This window comes from Pleurodeles waltl, chromosome 2_1 (assembly GCF_031143425.1).
Source record: "Pleurodeles waltl isolate 20211129_DDA chromosome 2_1, aPleWal1.hap1.20221129, whole genome shotgun sequence".
NCBI classification, from domain to species: domain Eukaryota; kingdom Metazoa; phylum Chordata; class Amphibia; order Caudata; family Salamandridae; genus Pleurodeles; species Pleurodeles waltl.
This window is the reverse complement of record NC_090438.1, coordinates 826,518,415-826,542,684: the sequence shown is the minus strand read 5'-3', so window position 1 is coordinate 826,542,684 and position 24,270 is coordinate 826,518,415. Positions and strand designations below refer to the sequence as shown.

General features: G+C 46.4%; 1 long non-coding RNA gene across 1 annotated transcript in view; it reads right to left on the bottom strand.

The window, feature by feature from the left end:
• LOC138259197 (uncharacterized) overlaps positions 1-23,511 on the bottom strand; it is a 68,956-nt gene extending 45,445 nt beyond the window's left edge. Inside the window, exons 1-2 of the long non-coding RNA XR_011198666.1 lie at positions 23,397-23,511; positions 22,826-22,936 (exon numbers count right to left, since the gene is read on the bottom strand). This is a non-coding gene — a long non-coding RNA (uncharacterized lncRNA). The remainder of the gene's footprint in view (positions 1-22,825; positions 22,937-23,396) is intronic.
• Between the last annotated feature and the right edge of the window lie 759 nt (positions 23,512-24,270).

Genomic DNA, 24,270 nt, shown 5'->3' with positions numbered 1-24,270 from the left:
CAATTCCAATCAGCAATCAATGAAGTCTTCGTCTCACAGGTACCGTTTCTCGATCAGCATGGGATGGGACGGGACAAGGGACAGGGGTGAACGGGGCAATTGCCTCACGGCGGCAAGATAAATTACTACTTCATGCAAAGGGACAAATCAAAGTTAAAGTCTCTAGGGCAAGAATCATTAAAGTCTCTTTCTCTCGATTAGAGAAAGCATCAAAGTCTCTCAAAATGGCGTCGCAGCAAAATGGGTCATAGTAGCTACGAAGTCAAAATGGCGGGATGTCCGAAGATAGAGAGCTTTCCTCTCGTGCACCTGGGTTTTATAGACAACAGTTCAAGTCCAGTAGGGTCTCCATTGGAGGGTTCATAGGTTAGCTTCAAATTGACCAATCAAAAACGACAGTTCTCAAGCTTTTACTTAAGCATACATTATCCTTGGAGATGGGTACGCAAGTTGCAACATTGTCTCTCGATTAGCTTACTCTCAGAGCCTCCATTGTCCGCACCTGCAAGCCGACCTTGAATTAAAGAGAAAATATGCCATGCTGGCACCAACTTTAAAATAAGCATGTGAACAGTCTCTGTGGAAAAGTACAGCTTCAAGCAGAAATACACGTTTAATAGCACAGTGGAAAAATACGAACATTTAAACCGTGAGACCAGGCAACTAGGCCAAAGCCTCCGCTAAAGTAATGCTAAGCTAAGGCATTTCAAATAAGCAAATCGTAGCACATGTTTATGATTATGTCGGATTAGTGCAATTCTAATACACCACGTTATATAAAGCACGCATATAAATGATGGCAAACTACTCTGAGGCACATTTTGTCCCCGTACAATCTTCATTAATTCGGTTAATGTCACACACGATTATGTCAGCACTACGTTTATGCGTTAATAAATCAAAACCTTCATTTTCTGCTTCATCAGTGTCCGCAGTATTGTGCTTGGTGTCGACCATATTGCAAATGAAGTACAGCTTAATGAGATGGTGATCAGACCAAGTGATCGGAGGGAGAGGTTTGCATATTGTAGCCACCATATAAGTAAAAATGAAATCAAGGGTATGCCTAGCCTTGTGTGTTAGACCTGATGCTATTTGCTTTAAGCCGACAGTTCGCATGTCGGTTAGCAATTTCACTACCCCTTGAACATTGATGTCCTCCCCGAGGCAATGAAAGGAATGTGAATGATTTGTATATACCAATCGCCTTTTAGCAGATGTTTGTGACTCTTTTACTTTCCAGGAAAATATCTGTTTATTCACCCTGTATGTGTGTAGTTATGAATTGTTCCTTTTCTATGCTGGAATTATTCCTCTACTGTAAATTAGATTAAAAAATCAATGCTCCTTCTTTACATAAATGTGTACACTTCTATGTCTTCTCAAATGCTTCAATATAAATCCAGACCCTATAGACACTACTCTGCCAAATTAATTATATCAGAAATGGCTAGTTCCTACTATATAAACCAAAAATGAATAGAAATTACCTATAGGTGATAGCCAGGCATACAGTGGCATGCCTAGTATATGGTAGATGCACTGACACCTGTCATTGCCTGCTGTATGACAGGGTATATCAGATTCCATGATGGCAATACCTGGCATGGGAACATGGCATTGTCTGGCAATGGATGGTACATACCTGAGCACATGGTGCCTGTAACTCATATTTTAGGATGACATGGGTGCATAACACAAAAATGGTTAATGAATAGGAGTACTTGAACATGTGATACATTTGCTGACAAAGGGTGTGTCTGGAAACAAAAGGTTACTGTGTAGAATTGGTAGGGTATATTCAGCCACATGATAACTGGCATATGAGAGACACTTGTGAACATGGTGGCACTGACTGCATTTTGTAGGAAACATCTAGAAATTTGATGACATCTATTGACATAACATCAGTATACTTGGGTTTGTGATGTCACTGAGTGGCTTATGGAAAATACTTGCCCCGCATCCAGGATTTTATTTGTATATGGCAGGTGTTACTTGTGCACATTATAGAATTAACTGTGTCATGGTAGTCCCTGGGCACCTGGCAGCGTTCACTAGCATGTATGGGGGACAGCTGGGCAAATGTTGACATTGACATTAACTAATATGACAGGATGCACTTCTGCACTTTATAGCTTTGGCATCGATATAGATCGAGGACGTCTAAGCACATGGCTTTCACTAGCATGAGGTGGGGCACACCTCGACATATGGTGACAATAATTAGCCCGGGGAAGTATTTAAAAAACCTATTTTATTTTTTTGATAAAGATATTTTTATTGGTTTTGCAAAAGAGAAAAACAAAATACATACACGTAACTAGGCGCCAACGGGCACCAAACAATGGTCAATCCCCATTCTCAGACAATACACTGTGTGTGAAGATTATGCGTCTCTTTGTAAAGTATCCCATGCCTGTCACCACCCAATAAAGGGGGAGAGGGAAGCCCGTTTAGGTGCTTTCTGGTGCTGAGGCAGTCGACAGTGCAGGGGGGTTGAGTGCAGTGGCCTCCCATTTCCCCCAAACCCTATCATATTTATTCGGGCACTCTCTGGCCTCGTAAACGAGTTTTTCACGTTGAGCACACCAGTCCACTCCTCTTCTCCATTTAGTCAGAGCCGGTGCGTTTTGGGCTTTCCAGTCCGTCATTATGTCTCTTTTGGCCACTAAGGACGCCACCCCCAGAAAGGTCCGTTCCGCCCTCCTCAGTCCAGCGTCACCCATGATCCCCAATAGGAGCAACATTGGCGTCAACTCGATGTCATACTGTAAGGCCGTTGAGATCTCCATGGTAACAGCCCCCCAGTAAGCTTTAATAATTGGGCAGGACCATACCATGTGGAAAAAGTCAGCGTCTGGGTCCCTACAACGTGGACAGTCAGCTGCGTCACGGAGACCTGCCCTGTACAACCTGACGGGTGTTAGGTAAGCAATATGGAGATAATAAGTCTGTATTAGTCGGAGACGAGTCGTCATCGTTAAAGTGTGTGGGGCTGCTAATGCTTCGTTCCAGTCTACCTCTTCCATAGGACCCACCCACCCTTCCCATCTCTGACGGAGTCCCTCCATGGCGGCACCAGTGGTGGCAATCAACAAGCGATATATCTGGGAGACACCTCCTCTACCTAGGCTCCCCATCAGGGCTTTCGCCTCCATAGGGCTATATTCAGGTATATTATCCCCTGTCCGGATTTCTGTCAGCAAGGCGTGGCGGATCTGGAGATACTTATGGAATTGCGTCTTATTTAGTGAGAACGTTTTCTGGAGGTCTTCAAAAGAGCGCATGTGTGAGCCGTCCCATACGTCGCCTAGGGTAGAAATACCTATGTTGTCCCACTTCTGGAATCCCTCCAATCTCGCTATCTCTCTTAAGTGTTTTCCCTGCCATAGTGGAGTCTGATGGGTGAGGCGTCCCCACCACCCTGTCACCTTTTGGGCCGTCCGCCAACCCCGCAGTACCACCCCGGTCACCTCCGCGGTCCCACGCGAGATCGGGCCTCCATACAGAGCATCGAAGATCTTTGGGTAACTCATGGTCTGAAGTTCTAATCGATACGCCGGATCTGTCCATCCACCCCCCACCCAATCATTTATCACTAGTAGTTGCGTTGCTAGGTGGTAGTAATGGATGTTGGACATTCCCAATCCCTCCTCGTAGACGTCCTTCTGGCATTTTTTAAGCGCCAATCGAGGACGGGTGCCGTTCCATAAAAATTTGCGTGCCTGTGAGTCCATTTCCCTGAACCATCTCATGGGGATAGGATAAGGGAAGTTCTGGAGGAGGTAAAGGAGTCTGGGGAGAACCATCATCTTGTAAAGAGCGATTCTCCCATACAAGTTAAGGGGGAGGTCACTCCAGCGTTGGAGGTCGTTTTTTATTCTTTTGGTTAATGGTGTAATGTTAAGCTCCCATGCTAATTCAGGGAGCAAGGAGACATGCATGCCTAGGTATTTAAAACTATTTCTTCGTATTGGAATGTTTTGCTGCCAGTCTATGCAGTCTCGAGATTGATGGAGAGGAACCAGCAGGGACTTACTAGGGTTCAGGGTCAGTCCTGAGGCATCCGAGAAGAGATCTAGAATTTGTAGAATGCGGGGGGCACTTTTGGCCGGGTTTGAGATGTACAGCAGGACATCGTCCGCGTACAGTGCCACGCGATCCTCTTGGCAGACGGGCCAGGACCAGCCCTCTATCAGCGGATCTTCCCTTAGCATTTTCGCCAGAGGCTCTATTGTTAATGCGAAAAGCAGGGGGGATAATGGACATCCCTGCCTGGTGCCACGGCCGATAGGGAATGGGTCTGAGATTACTCCGTTTACTTGGACATGTGCCGTGGGATTAGCATAAAGTAGTTTCACCAATCCTCGGAATCTGGGCCCAAGGCCGTTGCTTTGTAGGACGTTTTCGAGGTAGGACCAGTCTACCATGTCAAAGGCTTTCTCAAAGTCGAGTAGAAGCAAAGCCAGAGGGGTTCGAGGCAGGGTCTTTTGATGCGCCAACGCTAGGTGTAATCTCCTAATACAATGTCTAGTACTACGGGCAGGCATAAAGCCACATTGGTCAGGATGCACCAGTGTGGGTATTGCATCTCTTAGTCTTGAGGCGAGGATTGAGGCTAGTACCTTGACTTCAGTGTTCAGGAGTGAAATGGGTCGGTATGCCGAGCAGTTTTGCGACGGGGGCTGGGTCTTGGGGATCACTACTATTGTCGCTAGATCAATCCCAGGAGGGAAGTGTCCCCTCCGCTCAGCCTCCTCGTACATGTTGAGCAGATGTGGAGCCAGAATATCGCTGCATTTCTTATATAACTCTGGCGGGAATCCATCAGGACCTGGGGTCTTGCCTGATGCCAGGTTGGCAATCGCGTTGGTTATTTCTGTGAGGCTGATTGCCTCATCCATACTACTCCTGGCCGTCTGGGAGACTCTGGAAAGAGTTATGTCGTTCAGGAGGGGGGATTCCCTTTCAACGGTGGGCCGAGGGTGCTCTGCGTACAGGCGTGCATAGTAAGAGGCGAAGCTCTGAGCTATCTCGATGGGCGCTTTGGCGAGAGCACCTGAGTCGTCTCTAATTTCAGGTATGATTCTATTGGCCAGGGGGCGGGTGGCCAGCCAATGCAGGAGTTTTCCATTCTTGTCCCCCCAGCCATATATTCGGGCGGCCGATGCTCTCCAAAGGTGTTTTGCCGACTCAAGGACCAAGGCCCTGATTCTAACCCCGGCGGTCTTTGACCGCCGGGGCGAGGGTCGGCGGGAGCACCGCCGACAGGCCGGCGGTGCCCCGCAGGGCATTCTGACCGCGGCGCTTTGGCCGCGGTCAGAAAGGGTAAACCGGCGGTCTCCCGCCGGTTTACCGCTGCCCTCAGAATCCCCCATGGCGGCGCAGCTTGCTGCGCCGCCATGGGGGATTCTGACCCCCCCTACCGCCATCCTGTTCATGGCGGGAAAGCCGCCATGAACAGGATGGCGGTAGGGGGGGTCGCGGGGCCCCCGTAAGAGGGCCCCGCAAGGTATTTCAGTGTCTGCCTTGCAGACACTGAAATACGCGACGGGTGCTACTGCACCCGTCGCACCTTCCCACTCCGCCGGCTCGATTACGAGCCGGCATCCTCGTGGGAAGGGAGTTTTTCCCTGGGCTGGCGGGCGGTCTTTTGGAGACCGCCCGCCAGCCCAGGGAAAAACTCATAATACCCTCCGCGGTCTTCTGACCGCGGAGCGGTATTATGGGGGCGGAATTCTGGCGGGCGGCCTCCGCCGCCCGCCAGGATTAGAATCACCCCCCAAGTGTCTGATTTCCTCTCGGGTCTTAGTAAGTTGCCTCAGAATAGAGGCCGAGGATAAGGTCGTTTGCTGGCGCTCCAGATTCAGCGCCTCAGCCTCCAACGCAGACACTCTTGAGTCTCGAGCACGTTCCCGTGCACGAAGAAGACACTTGGCATGCCCTCTTAGTGTAGCTTTGCCGGCAGCCCATATTATACCTGGGGACTGGACCGTTCCCAAGTTCAACTCAAAATACTGAGCGAGGCGGTCTCTTATTTCAAGGGTATATTCGTTATCTTGTAAGCGCCATGCATTCAGGCGCCAAAATGGGCACCTGGTGGGGTCTGTCCCACCCAGTCGGACTCGCACAGGTGCGTGGTCTGAGACCCCTCGTGGCAGTATATCGGTCCCCGTGACACCGATGACATCCAGCGCAGGCATAAATATTAAATCAATTCTGGAATGTGTCCGGTGGGCGGCTGATGTGTGTGTGTATTGACGTTCTTTAGGGTGCCAGGTTCTCCATATCTCGCAGAGGCCGAGGCTCTCCACCCATCCGTTAAGACTCGCAGCCCGAGAGGCCCTACCAGTGGTAATGTCACCGGATATATCCAGTCTGGGGTCCAGAACAGCATTAAAATCCCCTCCTATCAACGTGGTTCCCTGGGGGAGTCCCGCTACCACCTGGCGGAGTGAGAGTAAGAAGGCGTCGAATCCCGCTGGGGGGGCGTATGCGCATACAAGGTTCAGCGGTGTGCCGTGAAGCATCCCTGAAGCGATCACGAATCTGCCCTGTGGGTCAGACAGCGTAGATGTTATTACCATAGGTAGAGAGCGGCTGAGCAGAATGGCCACTCCCCTGGAACCCCTGGAGAAGCCTGCGTGGTAAACCCTATCAAATCCTCCCCGTGTGAGCATAGGGCATTTAGTTCCCATGAGATGAGTTTCCTGCAGTAGGACCACTGAGGGGGAGTATCTGCGGAGGGTGCTGAAAACTGCAGATCGTTTGATCTTATCTAAGAGCCCGTTTACATTCCAGGAGATGATTTGTGTCAGTGAGGACCAGGCGTGGGCTGCGTGGGTGTCATATCTTGCTGGGTGTCTGTCAGTGGAAATAGGGATGACCGTTTAAAACATAACATTGAGGTACTAAACCTATAGTCAGTACATGACCGAGTGCTACTATCTAACCCCAACTCAAACTTCTCGCCCCCCAACTGCCCCCCACCCCATACTCCCACCACGGAAGCATCTGTCGCCCCTGACCCCAACCAGAACATAACAGCCAGCTAGACTGTCTTGGGAGTGGAGTGGTGGACCCCTCCATTCAGTCGGATCATTCTGCAATCATAAGTGAAAAGTCTTCAAGTCTTGTGTGGCGAACCCCGGGGGGCCGCCGAATCGTCCGACGACGCGCCCCAGGGGCCCCACAAAGGCGGTTCGTTCCCCCCGATCCCCTCCATGTGCCACAGCGAAGACTCTGTGTAACAGTTCAACCAAGCACCGGGGACTGGCTCAGACGTCTATCATCCTCGGATTGTATCTGTTCCTGCCCCTCTGGGGACTCGATGGAGAGTCCCTCCACCCGGGAGCTAGAGTCTCCAGCCATTCCTCCACCTCCAGAAACGGCCAGACCATCCCGCATCCCTTTCCGAGAACTGGTGCGCCTCCGACTCCTTCGGGGCCCCCCCCGGAAGGGGGGGTCTACGCCGAGCGGGCTCTCCTCCCTGCTTTGGGGCTCCTTTTCGGGCTCCAACGCCCTCCTCGGTCAGCCAGTCCCATGCCTCCTCCGGAGATTCAAAGAAATGCGACCTACCAGCCACGATGACCTTAAGCCGCGCCGGGAAGAGGAGCATGTATGAGAGTTGCATTGCTCTGAGTTTCTGTTTGACTTGCTCGTACGATCGGCGGCGGGTCTGAACCTCCCGTGTGTAGTCTGGGAATATCAGGATCTTGTGGTTCTCCCATTGAAGATCTTCCGGACGTCTCGCCTCTTTAAGGATATTGTCTCGATCTTTAAAGTTAAAAAAACGTGCAATCATCGGGCGCTTCGGGCCACCCGGAGGGGGGCGCGGGGCAAGGGCTCTGTGAGCGCGTTCAATTGCAAACCAGGGTGGGAGGGCCTGGTCTGGCATCCAAGTCTTGATCCAGCGCTCCAAAAATTCCAATACTTTATCCTCCTCCGCACCCTCCGGGAATCCGATAAAACGCAGATTGTTGCGTCTCGATCGATTTTCTGCATCCTCAGCACGGCGGTGCAGCTCGCTGGTACGTGTTTGTAGCTGGGCCACTTTTGTTTTAAGATCAGCCAGCTCGTCTTCGGTCTGGGAGACCCAGCCCTCCACCTCCGTAATTCGGCTCACTGCATTTCTGAGGTCCTGTCTGATAAGGCCTATGTCCTCACGCACTTCCCCAATTTTGGTCTCCACAGCCGATTGCGACGAATGAATTGCTTGGAGGATGGCGCTCACTCCGTCAAGCGCTGCGCCTCCGCTGGCGGTTTCCCCTTCTCTTCTGGGGCCCGTTGGCATCGTGAACTGGTCGATCTTTTGCTGGCAGGTCGGGGGTTGTTTGTTTGCTTTGTCCTTTCCCATTCTGTCTCAGGGAATTGGGGGTGGCCGGTCGTCACCCAGATCCACCTCGTCCAGGTTTCTGCGTCCGGCCGCTTCGACAGGGGACCACCTCAGAGGGGGTCTATCAGTGGGGCATCAGAGCACACGCTGGTGGGCATCAGCCCAATCACCTTCTCGGGGTCCAACAGGCACTGCTCCTCTCCACTCCGTTACCTCACACCGTCAGGCGACTGCCCAGAGTTGCGTCGGGTCTCACCTCGTGCCTCCAGGTCATCGGGGGCTCGCAGGACTCCCTGCCCTCCCCACAGTCCAGGACGTCTCCATCGGCTCCCCCCCGTCCGGGGCCGGTCGAAGTGTTGCCCGCGCCGTGTCCCCAGAGTGCGGCTAGGGGCCAGAGAGGTCTCTCGGTACCAGTCAGGATGGTGGGGTTTGTCCTTTCCTGGATTCAAGTGCTCGTTGTATTGTGTTGATTGGGGGTTTCTTTCCCGCCGAGCACGCGCTGGGGTGCCTTCGTTTTCCTCCGAGAAGGGGGGGGATCCCCGCCCCTCGGTCCGGAGTTCTCTCGCCCCCTAAGGCCCAACGCCAGCGATCTCCGGGGGGCCACCTACTCCGCCCCAGGCGTTCAAAGTCAGTGACTGGGAGCAGGAATGGCCCACTTGGCAGCCTCCCTGTTAAGGTCAGTTTTATCTCTCGGGTCCCCGCATACCTGTGTAGAGGGTCCGACCCCCCGAGAGTCCTTCAGCTGCCGCTCGTGTGATCACGGCCTGACCCACCGGGGCCCGGGTCTCGGTGCACAGCGCCGGTGTCCCCGACGCCAGTCCCTCCACTCGGGACGGCCGCCGGGCGAGCCAGCTCCCCTCAGGAGCGCATCCGGAGTCGTGTTCACGGCCCCTCCTTGATTCCCGGGCCTCGTTCACTCTGGACGGAGGAGACCTCCTCGCGTCTCGGGATATCCTTCACTTCTCCCGGGCCCAGGTCGCCAGGAGTCCTCCTCCTCACTGCAGACACGTTTTGCCTCACATCGGCCCACAAGGGGCCCGAGTCCCGGACCGCAGGGCCGGCGTCTCCGGCATCCCCCACCGAGCGGTCGCCCCAGCGGGGGAGCCTCCCACCTCGGGTTCAGCCGAGCGCCGCGGTCCCGGCCGCCATTTTGAATTTATCGAGCCGGCCGCGGCTGGTTCTATTACGGCTCGAATATGCCGAGGATGGTTCCAGGGGGGATCTCTGGGGTTCAGGAGCCGATGGGCACCCCCAGGGCAGCGCCAGTAGTGTGAATAGTGGCAGCTTCGTAGGGCGGATGACGGAGGGGTCCAGAGCACTCTTAGAGTGCGACCGCCATCTTGACGCCCGAAGCCACGCCTCCTAAAAAACCTATTAAGAAAGTTTCAATATTACTTTTACTCTGGAGTATTCAGTGTGACAGAATTGGCATTTGTATTTGTCTTGAAAATATCTACCTGGAAACATGGTATCGACTGGCCTATCACTGAGCACCCCTGGGGACATGGTATTGACTGGTAAATGCTGCAGCTCTGACATGTATGTTGGGGCATTTACCTATCTTTTGCGTTGATGCAATACAGGCCTGGTTGTGTATGTTTTCTTACATCGTTCTTAAAACAGGGAAAGCCCCCCCCCGCCACTTCACATCAGAGCCTCCTCCCCCCTTCTTGAATTCCCCAAGAAGCTTAATACCTGGCTTTTCCTTTGACTAACCTACCTTAGGAAGGGATAGGCACACATCTGCTCAGTACCAGGATAGCCTCGCAGGTGATAGTTTGCTTAACAAATACACATAACTTAGCATAACTTATAACTCATGCTAACTTAACGCTGCCTTTTTTGTTAAAGTGTTGTGCATGTACTGTGAAAGTGAAAGACCCAGAAGAGGAGAGATGGACAATCTGACACCTTAAATGTGCTTAGATTGCCATAGATTTCCTAATTCATGCTAATAAGACGGAGAAAGAACCTTTCAGTTCTTGGGTGCACACATTGCTTGTGAGCATGGCAGCTGAACAGATAGATTTGACGGAGAGGACCTTCTGTTGTACTTCTTCTAAGTGGAGGGAAGGAAAGTAGCATTAAACTTCCACATATGCTTTGAAACGGAATGCATTGTTCATTTATTCAGTACATTGATACAAAGGCCAAGCATGAATTAACCCCTCCTTGGGCTGTCAAACTCCAAACTTACACAAAATATTTAACGTATACGTGCAAGCAGCAGGGGGATACATGTGGACTGGTTGCTGGAGAACGCATTGGACCGTGGAGTTCCAACTTCCAGCCTCAAGTCACCATAAGGAATGCGGAGAAGCATTGCATAAGTTGGCATATTGGTATATTAACACATAAAACAGCTTACACAACCATGCTATAAGAAGACTGGATACAACTAATTTAGAAAGAGTTAAAGAAGGGATGTGTGATGAAATGAGATTGTGGCATATTTAACATTTGCAGTAATTTCCATAATAATTGCTGAGTTGTTTACAATACTTATGATTATTCTAATGCTTCCGATGTATAGAAATATAGTGTATAATCAATTTTCATAAAGTGAAAGACCATCTGTTGTGTGTGCATACTGATTTTGGTATGTGAGATAAGGCTCCATATAAGCTCCCAATGAGTGAGAATTCTCAGATGGATTCTTGTGACTCTAAACACTTCCTCTCACTGATTTTAACTCAGTGAGAGTGAGAAACACCTGCCTGGTCTCCTTTTCACTAAAAAGTATTTATATGTCTTCTGGGTCTGACCCCAATGAGTTGGGGGTAAAACAACAGCACCTAAGCCCAGGAACAACATTGGGTGGGAAATAAGACATATCTATAGGCATGTTATCGACTAGCATATGTTGGACCAATCCTAAACACATAATGGGAATGACGTGCCTAGAGGTTATCCGGATGCAAAATCGTAGTAACAAAATGCATTCACTAAATTTGTCAAGTTGTTATTAAAGTCTCAGAATTGGATCAGATCGGGTCTTTGGCATTGCAGTACAGAGGAGTTACCCTTATCATGGGGCATTGATGACTACTTTGGACATTTTCGGATCATATGTTTAGTTGGGGTCAATTAGATGATAATAATAATGTGTGGTCCATTCTACTGTTTTCAAGTCGAATTGTGAAGGAGATCTGAGAGGTTGGTTACAAGTGGCACATTTGTGAAATCATCCCTAAAATCATCCCCGGAGAAGCGATTATATTGCAAAACACGTGTTGGCTGGATGTCTACATTTTTTAAGTCATGCAATATTTGTGAAAATGATCGAAAAAACACTACCAGAAAGTGGAATTGCATCAAACATTGAACAACTGAATAGAGGTTATCAGGACAAAAATGATAATAACTGGCATAGGTTAAGCATCCCTGGCAGCATGTTGATAATGGATAGAAAAAACGTAGTTACTGAAAAAGACACGCTAACATTTGGTGAAAAAGGAGTGCTTCTCTGAAAATTGGAAGGTGTTATTAATAAACAAATCGGCATAGTTTAGAAAAATGATAAAAATGATAAGTTGATGATCAAATGTAGAGCTGAATTTTAGAAAATAATAAGCTAATATTTAGCATGGGAACAGCATAGGTTTCTTTATTAAAAATGCTCACCTGACTCTCTGGTGCACAATTAGTGCATTCCTTAAATATGTCAACTTGGCATTACAGTATTAATTCATGCGTATTTTTGGACACCTATAGCTGGTGTTATGGTATATTTTTAGGTTGCACATGCAGTGCGCAATCACTGCTTTTCCGACGTGTTGGTATGTATCTGGGCTTTTAACAACGCTCACATCACGCCCATCACTACCACTCGTTCGTGGGTTTGCCCTTCAAAAATCCTTTGATGACATTGGTAAATGGCTTACCTTTGTCCTTCCTTGGGGAGGTTTTGTTACCGCCTTGGCCATCGCCCCGTTACATGGCTAATTGCACTTTTTCCAATAAGTTGGACTGCGAGCGAACATCTTTTTCCTTTTGTGTGTTTCTTCACGCTGATGCTCATGGCAGCCGGGGGACTGTGGATCAGCTCACTTATGTGAAACTGTTTTACTTTTAATTTTCAGTTTATGTGCCAAGAAAAGTCCTGTTAGGAGCTTACAACTCTAATAGCTCAAGCAAATGCGAGACCGGTTACATTGCAAATGCTTGTTGTTAAGAGTGGGCACTTACTTTCTGTGTCAGCTATGTCAGCATCCATGTTAAAGTATTTTGTGACCTTCATTTATAGTGGACTTAATATCACTGTGACTATTGTCTGAGCCCTCGGCTTCTGAGATGGTGTAACCTTTCTCTGCTAAGCCTTGTAAGATCTGTCAAACTTGGGAAATACGTCTCCTGTCTAGATATGTTTAGAGGTAGACACGCAAATTAAACTTTTCATTTTACCATCCTTTTCTTTACAATAAATTCAAAGGGATGGGATAGGAAATGAAGTGAAAGATGATGTTTTATATCTGTTTGGAAATGGAAGGCCATATCAAACTGTTGGCCCAGATTATGTGAACTGAGTTCTATATATATTTTGTAATCAAATTTCTGTGGCAGAACCTGCTATAAAATATTTTGGTTTAATTTGTTTAAAGCTATTTGATGGTGCTGGTGCACCCACATCTCAATGAAACATTTGTACAATGCAGCTTGCATAGTAGACCTTTATTTAATGGGAGTATCTTTAAAAAATGGTGAACATTTGGAGCTTTAGCCTTGTAGATCGGCTGTAATCTTCTGGCTCAAGGGTGGGTCAATTTCATTTTGCTGTAAAGGGGTACAATTTTTACAACTGCTCCATAAGAAACTGACCAAAGCAGACTTGGGAAAATTGCTGTAGGTTATTTCTCAAAGGTTGATCCCATAGGTTTATTTTTGGTTAGAAATGATTTTTAACAGTCAAGCCTTTTAAAAAAAAAAAACTATTTTATTTTAAGTGTTAGTTTTATTATGTAGTGTTTGTTTTATATTGCAATGGTTTTTATTAATTGAGCAATACATTTAAATCTAATCTAATCTTGGAGTTTTAGCCAAAATTCCTGCAAAATGGAGTTAGAAAATGTAGCATTTGGCCAAATAATTTACAAAGGCTTCCTTGGAGAACTTTATGTCTCTGGTAACCTCTGGGATGAGGTCGTTTGAGCTCTCCTCTTTCGTTCACTTTGCTATTTGGCCAGGGTCTAAGAATTCATCACCTGCCTCGGTGAATGCACAGCAGCCATAAGCAAACACCTTTCAATGTCTAATGATTCACGCTTAAGGCGGGAAGACAGGTGCAACTCCTACCAGATCCAAGACATCAATTAAAATCTAAGCATAAAGTGCACCTCATAATTAGTGTCTTCGGTAGGAATGGGTGATTTTTTGGGGTTTTGCAAAATACAGCATGATTTTTTGGGCGATTTTCTGGTTTTGCAAAAGATCACAACATTTCACCCATCTATGGTGTTTCATGATTTTCAGGAGATTGAGAGTTGAAAATTTCGAAAACATCACAAAATTCACAACATTTTATCTAAATGGAAAAAGTTGTAAAGCAGTCCCAATTTGTTCTGTAGGCGAAATTCTTTTGCAGGACGATTTTGCAGACTTCATGCTTTAGCGAAGTATTTCGGACAGCTGTAGTGCTTGGAAGACCTTAAGGAAAAATCAGGGCGAGAGTAACGCACCCTCCTTGCAACATGCTGATTGCAAGGAAGCCACCTCAAATGCCTCTCTGGTTTTGGACGGATCCGAACAGCCTGCTTCATTGCACAGTAGACTATGGTGATGCTCCAGGAGCCCTACAAAGGTCCCAGACCTTGTCCAATAAAAATGAAAAAGGAGGGCGGAGGTTAAAAATATCAACTCTGCCTGCGTGAAGCTGAGTGGGGTTAACTTTACCGCGCGTGCTATTTTAACGCTCGATGGGGAAGCAGCTCGGACTGACACACTTAAATCAGTTTGCTCCATCAGAGCACAGCTATTCCGGGAAAAATAAAAGATTAGTATCAATCATAAAAGGCAGACATGACAAGCAATTATAACCCTGCAGAACATGAAAAGCGAGTCAACTGGCTTTGCTAACGCTCCTTACAGAGTATAGAGACAAGCATAACCGAGAGCAGAGATTGAGGGATGGTGGGCATGCCTAGGGCACGAGAAAGGAGAGCGGCTGAACTTTGCCTGACACCTCTAGGGGTGAGAGTGGACGGCCCGTCCCCAAATGCTAGGTTGCCACTTGTGAGTGAAGACTTCGGGAGAAGAGAAGGTCAACATTTTTGAGGAAGAATGGTTCAACAATTTTGCACAGATGCTACCAGGCGGACTTCCTGTTTTTCTTAACTCAAAGGCTCTAAAATAAGAGATATTGTTGAAAAAGAAAAAACAAGAAAAAAAACAAAAGAAAAAATGAAAGAAGGAAAGAAACAGGTGCCCAAAGATTTTTTAGGAGTTCACTGGTAGGGCTGCCGACTAACAGACTAACAAAGCTCCCTCGTCTTGATTGCACCTCATGCCTCTTCTTTACACCATTAATCGCTTCCTGTTGCTTCCTTTTTCTCTCTCATATATTTTGCATCCCTGCTTTCTCCTCTCGTCACTGATTTATTATCTTTCTTTCCTCATACTTTCTCCTTCTGCCTTTTTCTCTCTTGCTCTGGGTCAAAGTCTGATGATGAAAAGGTCCTGGTCTCCAAAAATGTTTGCTGGTGGCCAGCAGTTCCAAATACAACCATAAATTAAACTCTTTCTAAAATTATACAGCAAAACGCCAACTTCGATCAGCCAAGGGATGTTTGCTAAATGTTTCTCTGTTCCAGAACCTAACAATTTGAATTCCGTTTTTTGAAAAAGACTCACAATCTCGCTTTTCCAGGATTATCCATTTTAGAAGAAGCATTATTGACAGATCCACATGCAGTGCCGAGTGCAGCCTTGTTAGAAGGAAAAGTGCTCTCCGAGAGATATTTGACAAGTCTATCTGTATCAAGCAAGATGGTGGGAATCCAGCCAGCCAAGGACATATTGCCACACGATACTGCACATGTATGCAATGTTTTAGGTGCTTCGGAGTTGGAGGGATTCAATGACTGACTGATTTTTGGAAGGTCACATAGCGCAACCCTAGAGTAAATTTATGCAGTGGAGGACTTTCCATTTTTAACCATGCAATCATGGAAAATATCTAATATTAAGAGTAGCAAAAATATAGCAGAGAACTCGTACTTCTAAAAATGGGTTTACTGACATTGCTTGAAAATCCTACAAAATAAAAAAATACCACTGCACTCGACTGTGCCACAGTTGTGGTCCTCCCGAAGAAGGGTTTCGTTGTGACCAATGTGCATCACACCATCGAATCTCTCTTAAATAACTCTGAGATTAAGATCTGGCCAAAATATTGGCCACATGACTAACTCACACACTATCTCATCTCATCCACCCAGATCAATGTGAATTCATGCCAGGCAGAAGTACTCTGCACTGTATCCGTCGGGTTCAGGCAGCTCTTTCCAGAAGCCCAAATCTGTACGGTAAACCGTCCCTGCTTCTCATAGAAAGCAGTTGACACGATCTCATGGGAATTTATGAAAGTGGACCTACTGCGTATGGTGCTGGGAATACAATTTTGTAAAATGATCCACTGCCTGTAGCAAAGTCCAGTAGCCCAGGTCCAAGTGAATGGAGTTTTATCCCCCCATTTCTGAATCGGACTGGAACACGCCAGGGATGTTCCCTCCCCCCATTACTATTAGCTCTAGCTATGGAGCCCTTGGCATGGCTGTTGCATGGTGACCCTCTTATGTGGGGCTGGAGATGGAGGGACAGACTAGAAGACATAGTGGCATTATATGCGGAAGGCGTTCTGGTATTCTTGGGTGACCCCCCCACCTCAGGTCCTAGGTGCGTGGAGTTATTAGATTTGAACAGGGAGCTATCCGGGCTTCTTGTCAATGCCATTAAATTCCACCCTGGTGGCTTTACTGACTGTACGCGTAGGGGTGCTGCTGGTGCCCCAACCTCCCGGTACGGAAGAATGCCTTCAAATATCTAGGGGTTCACATATTATACCTCCCTGAACTGGCATGGCAACTTAACTTCAAACATCTGATCACGGCCTTTGACTGAGATTTACAACGAAGGAAGATTCTTCCCTTAAACTCAATGGGGTGCACAGCTCTTCTCAAAATGATGTGGCTCCCTCACTATCTTTAGATTTTGGCGAACTTCTCCTAATGTATACCATGCGAGTGGTCCGATTCCTATCATCAAAAATGACGACTTTCATATGGAACGGGGGGCACAAAGTAGCCTGCAACTCGGCATAAAAATCTCAATTCGAAGGGGGGGTTGGGAAGTCCAGAATTATATATTTACTATCTTGCCTAACAACTAGTGCCTGTCAATGACTGGTTTGCAGAGAGCTGGGATGGCCCCGCTTACTGACTCGAGGTTTATTCAGTTGGTTTTGATGGACTTCTTGGTCTGCGATATGGGGGTAAAATATCCAAAGAGATGCCCTCTTGTACTCGACGAGCCATATACTGCTGGAGGGCAGCCTTGCGCTTCATACAATGGGACCGTTGTTTAACATGGATGACGTCCTTGTGGCAGGGTACGTGGCTACAACAGCTTACAGCACTTACGGGTTTTCAATGCTGGGACCAGATAGGGATTACTTACTTGGGAGACGTCTATAGAGGGGGAAATCTAATGTCCTTTCAGGATCTAAAAGAACAATATGATTTAGCTAATACACAATTTTTCCGCTACCTACAGATGCAGCATGTCCTAGCGGTGCACGTCCCCCGGGAAACTCAACTCCCTAACTACAATTCACTTAAAGTAAAGATACTAATGGGATATTTGGGGGGAAAAAGCGTTATCCCAAATTTACAGATCATTGCTCACCAATGCACTAGATGGCTTTGGCTTCCTGAAACAGATATGGGCAAAGTGGGTCGGGGAGCTAGATGATGATGATTGTTGGGAGACATCCCTGGCCCCGAAGGAACTAGCCATATTGGCAAGACTACGCTTGGTACAATTCAGCTGCTTTCATGCCACCTACCTAGACCCTGCACGATTGCAGCGAATGTCCCCAAAGACTCACCCAGCCCGTGCTAGATGTAACTTTCCCTTGGAAGACTTCTTCCATGTGGTTTGGGACTGTTCTCGGATAAAACCCTTCATGGTGGCGGTTGGCAAAGAGATGTTGAAGATCCTGGGCGTTAAATTGTTTTGACCCCTAAAACAGCACTACTGGGACTATTTGAGGAACTGTGAAGCCCCCACGCTGAGCAGATCTTTCTAGAAGTGGTTTGCCTCATTATGAAAAGAGACATAGCCCGCATGTGGAACCAACCTACAATTCCATTGATGGTGGTGTGGAGGATGGGGGTGGACTGTTGTGCACACCAAGAAAAAACAATGTATGCCTCCTGAGAATGTCCAAAGAAACATGACAAAGCATGGTGTAAATTTGTGGAACTATTATGGTGTACCAATGCGATACTGTTTATAATGTATATGGATGAGAATCGATATGAAGTACCTGATCGGAATACTCAGTGTTTGCTATTACCGATGTATGTTGCATGCGTAGTATCTTTAAACAATAACATTTGGTTTAAAACAAAATCAACCACAGCCTCACAGCTTCACCTCTCTCCTCAAAGTTGTTTTCCTTAATGTTGTTATTGACCATGATTTTCAGACTTAGAGGGAGATTTCTTAAGTTTTCATCGAACACAGGGCAGCAACCAAAGTCACTGTGCTGTGTTGCATGAAAGAGAGTGAGCAGAACAGCACCATATCTATGAAAGATATGGCCCTGTATCTCTGTGCCGCTTTAGACTGCCTGACACCAATGCACACACCGTTGCACTATAGGGCAAGGGTGTGTGTGAAATCTAGCTTAAGGTTTGTACTGGAAGGGTACCCTCCTAGTACAAAATACTATGATTTGACAAAGTTTAACACCTTTCCCACTTTGTATTTGTGCAGCACAGCACACATGCAGAGGTGGACAGGTTTGAGAAATAGAACACTTTACTCTAATATTGTGCATGCCTGGAGGAGGTATAATTTTCTTACTAAAATCCCTGTCTATCAGTGTTAGTAGAAAGGGATTTAAGTCAAAATACATGGATCGTCGGATAAGAACACCTAAGTACCACCAGTGGTACGTCCTTTGATGCAAAGTAGCACAAAGTAGCACATTGCCCTACTTTGGGCTACTTTCCAGATCAAAACAAGATTTGCACTGAATAGTACAATAATTTGAGCTGGTTTGCATTATTTGTCTGACACAAAAACAGCACAAAGTGTTAGTAAATCTGTCCCTTAGAATTTAAAGCATAGCTCACTATCATCAAGCACTGGTAAACTCTACATTAGAACTATATATTGCCAAAGTATACACATGGTCATAGAGGACTCATTCATGAGCAGCAGCGATAGCATACATGGAATGGGGCAAGTGCATACATTTGTGGTTTTGGCTGTCAGAAAAGTGTTGAACAAACGTCCATATTAAATGACAAGCCTGGCTCCATATTACCACAAAAATCACGGCAAAAAGTCCAGAAAAGTCTGCTGGGAGAAATACAGCAGTAATTTACGGGCAAGCACCAGAGCTTATTTCCACTAGGGAAGTTGAGACACAAAGTTAAATAATGCAATGCTCATAACACAATTAAAAAACAAAAAACCCTGGAGTAAATAATTTAAATATTTTGCAATTGTACTCCTGATATGTCATAGATGAACCAGAAAGCATTTGTAATTTGTTCAAATATTTATGTGCGCTAACCAACCCTCTTAGTGCAGATCAGATGAAGGGTCCTCTTTGGCTGGTGCTTTCGACCACAGTACCTGGAGTGGTATTTTTTTAGAGTTTCTTATCTTAGAGTTATGTGAGTAGAGTATTATGCCCTCAATTGTAAGAGGGCCATTAAACTGAACCTGATTGGGAGATTTCACTGAAGACATCTCATGTACTACCTCTTGTGTGAGTAAGAGGGTGGGAGTTGTTTTATGCGGATTGGCAACTAATTGCAGATTTGGGGGTGACAAACGCAAAGTAGCACTAGGGGTCGTGGAAATGAGAACCCTATTGGTGGATTGGCTTGGAACGCACAGGACGTGGCCATCCGTGGAAGGAGGGCCCAGGTGAGTGTGATGGTTGTGATAGGGAAGGAAGTAATACCAGAAATTGCTTTGGTGGGAGAAGTCTAATATTATGGGAGACCTGGTGGTGACTAGAAGAGAGGGAGGCGATAACATAAATTTAGATCAGCAGACTAGAAGAATAGGAATGTGATGGAAACATGGATATAAGAAGCTAAACAAAATCATTTACAGCTAAAATATTCTTTACACTGAACTAAACTTCAAATGGTATCTGTCTGGGACTTTCGTTAATCTTCCGAAACATGACATCACAACTCAATAACTTGGCACTCTGAACAGCTGACTGTAAAATGGCTTCATTCTAGCACAACCCCACTTGGTCTGAAAGACAACGGACTAGAACACATATAAACGAAGGTTTCGGTTTTATATGTAGAGAGGTATTTGTTTCTCATATTTGAGTGGGAAAAAATGATGAGTAATTTATAGATTCACTTTCAAAGGAGGCCAGCATTTGAAGTTTCCGGAGAGAGTCAAAATGGCATTTGGTAGCTCTGGAACTATGGAACGAACTCCAGCTACACTGATCTTCACCAGGAAAGCCAGCAAGACCATCATTCGCAATGGACTGTCCTCGTGTAGTCTGATTCCTGACCATGCCCTACGCTTTGGAAAGCCATCAGTCCTGTCTCATGTGTAACTTATTTATTTATTTATAGAACACATTTATGCAAAGGGCATCATGGCACTGGGGCCAGACCACCGTCACAGACATACATAAAACAGAGGGAAACAGTCATAAAACCAAGACAGTAGCAAATGTCACAAACACATATAACTAAATACAAAATAGGACATTTTTACGCATCACAGTAGTCAGCATATGGAGCTGTAGGGGAATATTGGTCCACAGCTGGTAGGGCAAGAACCTAAAGGACTTCCTTATGCAAATTACTTTCTTGAAACATAGCACTTTAATTACTAGAAGAAAGCCAGATCTCCAGTGTCGTGTTGGAACATAGAGGGTTAAAGCTGATGTTATCCCACCTTTTCCAATATCTTCTAGCCCGCAGAGGCACTTATATGCACAGTCTGCACGTTTCAAGTCCTGCAACCAAACACATTCTTAAATGTTTCTTTAGGTCAGAATACTTGGACGTTGCTTGGAGGATAACTGAAGGGGGGTTTATACAGAATATTGGACATAAAAATATTGTAGGACAATATATTGTGTCAAGAATATCAGAACACAAATATTGTGAAGGTAAGTTTCTATAGGTAAACAAAGTTTTACTATATGTAACTTCACAAATATGTACCTTCACGATAAATATACTTTCAAGGTGCATAGATGTGGAGTTAAGAATAGTAAATCTATACTCAATATTTTTGACAAAATACTCTATCCACACAATATTTGTGTTTCTGATACTCTGTCAGTGATCCTAAGTGAGGTGTAGGGAAGGATTTTTGCAGCTGTCTTTATTGGGGGAAAGTACTTTTTGTTACTGCCCTGCCATAATGTGTCTGAAGAAGGTGGAGTGCAGCAGCAACTTCAGTCCACTCTTTCTTATCCATCCCTTGTGGCATCACAGGCCCTCCCTACAAAGGAAGATGTTCCACTGTGTCAGTGACTTAGAGGTAGCGTTATGTGTCACTGGCATAGGAACAGACGTCAAGGTTAATATCTTTGAGGAACGCATAGCTATTTAGGAAACAAGTATGTGAAAACTAGAAAGGAAAGGGTTAGAGATGAATTAAGAACACCACAGTGAACAGGGTAGATGCTGTGTTAAAGTTGTCAATTTGCATTCCTTATGTTCTGTTGTACAGGAAGCTATTAAATCATTGAAGTTTGGGTCCAGACGTGTCCAATGCCAGAGTTTAACAGCTCGTTAGCAGACTAAGTAGGACCGTCTCACACATAAATAAAAAGTGAATGAAAAAAAATTAAAACCATCAAAGAAGATAATTATGTTTTACTATCCTTCGTTTGCTGAAATATGAAATTGTTCAAGATAGAGGCTAGCACAAAGACTTGCGTAGAATCCATATTGGTGGGCCTGGAGCTTGAGGTGGTTCTCAGAAAATTGCAAAAATAAAAAATTTGACAACCATAATGTGTCACACAACCAAAATTAGGCCTGGGTGAAGTTTGTGGGGCAGGATAGTTAGCGACTTCGGTCCCATGGCCGTGATATGATTTCGGAGGGAGAGAAGTAAAGAAAGATTCCTTAACAGTCTTGCAGTTATAGCCGATATTTAGAGGGCTAGTTACTGCTGCTACCAGTGAGGCTAGTAAGGCTGCACATTCTTTAGATACAATATCGGCATCCCTGATAACCTTTGTTGAGTGAAGACCTAAAGGGAGGTCTAAGCCTCAGCAGAGATAGGCTAAACTTAAAGCACACACAGTGGGGAAGATAAGGTTCCAGATCTCTGTTCAGATCTCTGTTCAGGATGGTGGTTCAGAAACACATAAACCACCAGCATGTTGGTATTTCTGCCACTTCTCTGTAAGGGACCACTGCTTTTCCTATCTATTGGGTACATGATGGACCTTGCACCCTGTGATAGGGCACCTGGGCCCGGGCCACGTGAGACGTGCCCCGGGGGAACTCGACGATGGCCCAGAGCTTAAGAGGAAGAGATGGGGCATATTTCAAGGGCGCAGTGCCGGGAAAAGTCAGTCAGCACCAGTACCAAAGAGGAGGACGGGGACGCGAAGAAAAGAAGAGGCCACCAACCTGAGAGGAGATGGCCGCCAGGAACCGGAGATGGAGAAAGAAGGAGGCCAGCCGAAGCAGCATTCCCAGGGCACGCAGAGCTTTGGGATTGAGGCAGAGAATTGCAGCTCGGTCACAGTGAGACGCGACAACCCCGAAAAGAAGAACTAGAGGGAGAAGACAAAGGGAGAGAAAACGCTGGAGCCGGCCACATTCTAGGAAGAACGTGGCCAGAGCAGGTACAGAGGGTATACTGGGGGTTGGGAAGAAACAAAGGGTAAAGTCACGCAGCATGTCTACGCGCACAAAAGAAATACAATTTTAAAAAGGGGAAAGTCACACAGCAAGCCTAAGCACTCAAAATAAATAAATAAAAGGGAAAAACCAAGACAGGAAATATAGAAAAGAGAACGCACAAGCTGGAAAGACTTCAGGGAGACTAACTAAAAGAAACCCAAGAAAAAGGAAAAAAGAAAAAACATAGATAACGTAGAGGACAGTATTGAGCCACGAGAAAAAAGGAAAGAGAAAATTTAAATACGAGAGAGAGAAGTAAGAACCACACTAACAACACAAGGAGAAGACAGGAGAATAAGAAGATAAACAGGAGAAAAGGGCTATAAGCTACCTACCAGCATACCTTCTAAATCGGCTTCTTTTTCTCTCCCCTCCGGTGTCACCATTGCTGGAATTCTATGACAAGTACCTGATGAGAAGGTTTATTCCAAATTTTTCCGATCTCGCTGCCCTACTGCAAAAGAAACATCCCAATCATATATGCCAGTTAACTGACTTAGAACGTCAGCGCTTTCATCATTTAAAATCCCTATTGACTACTGAACCGATTTTGCATTGTCCAGACTTCCACAAACCCTTTCAGGTACAACTGATGCTTCAGATCAGGGACTAGGTGCGGTGTTGTCTCAAGAAGCGGATGATGGATACTATCATCCCATTGTCTATATAAGCAGAAAACTCTTACCCCGGTAACAACATTATGCTACTGTTGAAAAAGAATGCCTTGCGATTAAATGGGCCCTGGAATCCCTTCGATACTACCTCCTTGGAAGGAGCTTTATCCTCCTTACAGACCACGCCCCTTTGACTTGGCTTTCTAAGCACAAGGAAATGAATTCACGCATCTTACGGCGGTTCGTATCGCTCCAATCTTTTTCATTTCAGATTCAACACTCCCCTGGTTCCCTACTAACCAATGTGGATTATCTGTCTCATTATCCGTCCAATGCATGGCTCGATCAGCCACACTCTAGGGGGAGTAAATGTGATAGGGCGCCGGGACCCGGGCCGCGTGAGACGTGCCCCTGGGGAACTTGACGATGGCCCACAGCTGAAGAGGAAGAGGCAGGGCATATTTCAAGCGCGCAGTGCCGGGAAAAGTCGGTCAGCGTCGGTACCAAAGGGGAGGATGGGGACGCGAAGGAGAGGCCACGAACGCAAGAGGAGATGGCCGCCAGGAACCAGAGGAGACGGAGAAAGACAGAGGCCAGCCGAAGCAGCATTCACAGGAGACGCGGAGCTTTGGGATTGAGGCAGAGAGTTGCAGCTCGGTGGCGGTGAGACGCAACAACCCCGAAGAGAAGAACTAGCGGGAGAAGAAGGAGGGAGAGAAAACACTGGAGCCGACCACGTTCTAGGAAGAACGTGGCCAGAGCAGGTACGGGGTATACTGGGGGTTGGGAAGAAACGAAGGGGAAAGTCAAGCAGCATGCCTACGCGCACAAAAGAAATACAATTTAAAAAAGGGAAAAGTCACAACGCAAGCCTAAGTGCACAAAATAAATAAATAAAAGGGGAAAACCAAGACAGGAAATATAGAAAAGAGAATGCACAACCAGGAAAGACTTCAGGGAGACACAGGGTGAAAAAGGGCAGCACGTTACTAACCAAAAGAAACCCAAGAAAAAGGAAAAAAAAAAAAAACATAGATAACGTGGAGGACAGTATTGAGCCACGAGGAAAAAGGAAAGAGAAAATTTAAATAAGAGAGAGAGAAGTAAGAACCGCACTAACAACACAAGGAGAAGACAGGAGAATAATGAGATAAACTGGAGAATAGGGCTATAA